The sequence below is a fragment of the Elephantulus edwardii genome, unplaced genomic scaffold, assembly GCF_000299155.1.
Source record: "Elephantulus edwardii isolate Elephantulus edwardi_28Jun2011 unplaced genomic scaffold, EleEdw1.0 scaffold00102, whole genome shotgun sequence".
Taxonomy (NCBI): Eukaryota; Metazoa; Chordata; class Mammalia; order Macroscelidea; family Macroscelididae; genus Elephantulus; species Elephantulus edwardii.
In genome coordinates, this window is record NW_006399852.1 from 10,693,592 (window position 1) to 10,696,858 (window position 3,267).

General features: G+C 42.9%; 1 pseudogene; it reads right to left on the reverse strand.

Annotated features, from left to right (window-relative positions):
- Nucleotides 1–2,127: 2,127 nt before the first annotated feature.
- Nucleotides 2,128–2,562, reverse strand: LOC102850330 (annotated as a pseudogene).
- Between the last annotated feature and the right edge of the window lie 705 nt (nt 2,563–3,267).

Sequence of the window (3,267 nt, forward strand, 5' to 3'; positions counted from 1 at the left end):
CTGCGCTGTCCCTCCACCCTCCCAAGCATGATGTCCTTCTCCAAGGACCAGTCTCTCCTCACAACATGTCCAAAGTATGTTAGACGGAGCCTCAGAATTCTTACCTCCAAGGAGCCACCCGGTTTAACCCTTTCCAGGACGAATCTATTTGTTTTCCTAGCAGCCCATGGTATTCTCAATACTCTTCTCCAGCAACACAACTCAAAGGCATCAATTCTCCTTCTATCCTCCTTGGTCATTGTCCAACGCTCTGATGCATAACAAGTGATTGTGAAGACCATGGCCTGTATCAAACGCACCTTAGTCTCCAGAGAGACACCATTGCTCTTCAGTACTTTGGAGAGGTCCCTAACAGCAGACTTTCCCATGGCATTGCACCTTTTAATTTCCTGGCTGCTGGTTCCAAGACTGTTGACTGGGGAGCCAATCAAACTAAAGCTGTGTACAATCTCAATCTCTTCATCATCCATCCTAATGCTGCCAATTGGTCCAGTGGTGAGAATCTTTGTCTTCCTGACATTGAGCCTCAATCCATATTGAAGGCTGCAGTCCTTGAACCTCTGCAGCAGGTGCTTCAGGTCCTCTTCAGTTTCAGCAAGCAGGGTTGTAGCATCTGCATAACACAGATTGTTGCTAAATCGTCCACCAATCTTGACCCCACATTTCTCCTCATAGAGCCCAGCCTCCTGGATAATTTGTTCTGCATATAGGTTGAAAAGGTATGGAGATAGGATGCATCCCTAGCAACCTTTTCAACTCAAAGGTATGTGGTTCAAATCCACAAATTTGAGAAAGATAGGGTATCTCCTCCAGTGCAACTTACTGCCTCTGAATGAAGGGTGAGTCAGCAGAGACTTGATGGCATACAATATCAACAACAACAGCAACATATAATTATTATTCATTGTAACAATGTACTATAAAAATTAAGAGAGGAAACTGCAGGGTTTTATAGTAACCCACTATACATGTTACAATTTTCTTTACAAATCTAAAAATTATTCTGAAATTTAAAGCTTTCCTTAACATCATCATCATAGAATTTTTTTTTATCCATTATATGGGTCACCTGTGGCTAACTCTAAGAGGAATGGGAATCCCTGAACACTTGACCGTTCTAATGCGAAACTTATACTTGGACCAGGAGGCATTCATCAGAACAGAACAAGGAAACACTGCATGGTTCAAAATTGGGAAGGATATATGCCAGGGATGTGTCCTATCCCCATGCCTTTTCAATCTATATGCAGAACAGATTATCTCGGAGGCTGGGCTGTATGATGAGAAGTGTGGCATCAGGATTGGAGGAAGATTCCTCAACAATCTGTGTTATGCAAATGACACAGCTCTGCTTGCTGAAACTGAGGAGGACCTGAAGCGCTTGCTGCAGAGGGTCAGGGACTGCAGCCTTCAATATGGATTGAGGTTCAATATCAAGAAAACAAAGATTTTCACCACTGGGCCAATTGGAAGCATCAGGATGGATGGTGAAGAGATTGAGATTGTTAACAACTTTAGTCTGCTTGGCTCCACAGTCAACACTCTTGGCACCAGCAAGCAACCACTAAATCAAAAGACTTATTGCGATGGGAAAGTCTGCTGTTAGAGACCTTTCCAAAGTACTGAAGAGCAATGAATTCTATCAGTCTAAAGCACCTGATACAGTCCATGGTCTTTTCAATCACTTGCTATGCATCAGAGAGCTGGATAATGACTAGGGATGGTGAAGAATTGAGGCCTTTGAACTGTAGTAGTGTTGGAAAAGAGTATTGAATATACCATGGACTGCTAAGAAAACAAACAGGTTTGTCCTAAAGAGGGTTAAACCAGGATGCTCCTTTGAGGCAAGGATGCTGAAGTTTTGTCTGACATACTTTGGACATGTTGTAAGGAGGGACCAGTTCTTGAAGGACGTCATGCTTGGGAGAGTAGAGGGACAATGCAGGAGAGGAAGACCCTCTATGAGGTGGATTGATTCAGTGACTAGGGTAGTCAGGTTAGGTGTGTCAGAGATGGTGAGATTGGCACAGGATAGAGCAGAGTTTGGGGCTGTTGTACATAGGGTCGCTATGAGTCACAGGTGACTTGAAGGCACATAACAACAGCATTATCTTTATTATCAAGGGGCTACTTGAGAGGGATGTAGTGAGAGGAATGAGTGGTGCCCACGTGGCGGGCTGTGCTTGATGGGCTTGTAGGTGATGGAGAACTCATCCAGATAGGGGCTGATCATCTTGGCCTTGATCTCCACCTGGTTGAAGGTCTTGCCATTGTACACGCCCACCATGCTAACCACCAGCTCAGGCAGGATGATCATGTCCCTCACCTGTGTCTTCACCCCCTCCAGCTTCTCCATGGAGAGCCTCCTCCTTAGCCTTGCACAGCCTCTTCAGCAGCACGGACTTCTTCCTGTGCAGCCCCTGGTTCAACTGCTGATGCTACAGGGTGTTGTAGAGCTGCATCAAGTGCTCTCAGGACACGTCCAGCAGTTGATCCAGGCCCACACTGCAGATAGGTGAACTTGCCAAAAGTCTGCTTCTTTTTCTGTTCCTCTTCTGCCATTTTGAGAAAGGAGCAGAAACTCTATTTTTAAAAGACTAATTAAAAGATCAAAACAGAAGTCTTCATTTATAGAACTAATACTAAGATGCAGACTAAGAATTAATAACACAAGTTGTATATCCTCGGGATAAGTAGGAGTGGCATCCACTTACTAAACAACATGCCTCTGGAAACTCTATGAACTTTGATAAATGATGATAGATATAGAAAGGTTTCAGGCCTTTTGTTCATAGGGTCACTATGAATCATGCTAAACTCGACGGGTAATGAACAACAACACACCAGGGCTAAATAAAATCACAGAAGAAAAATGGAAGCAGGATGATAATAAAATTATTATAAATATATGAGATGCTATGGTTAGGCATTCATTTAAAGACAAAAATTAAAAGAAAAAGAAAATCACTGTCATTAAGTTGATTTAAACTCACAACCTTCCATCAAGTTTCCAATTATTTATAGATGCTTGCAGCAGTTTCTCCTTATTTTGAGTCATTCTACATCCTCAAATAAATGGCCTTCTGAATTGTCAGAACCCTTGAAAATTGAGTTTTCTTACCCTTGCATTAACCCCCATGGATTGAAGTGGGGGAAATGGTCTCTAGTTACCTTAACTGTGGACATATGGTCTTGTAAATCAACAGCTGTGGGACCAATATAGGACAATGCTATTGCATTGCGGTAAGAGACCATGGCAAGATGTAA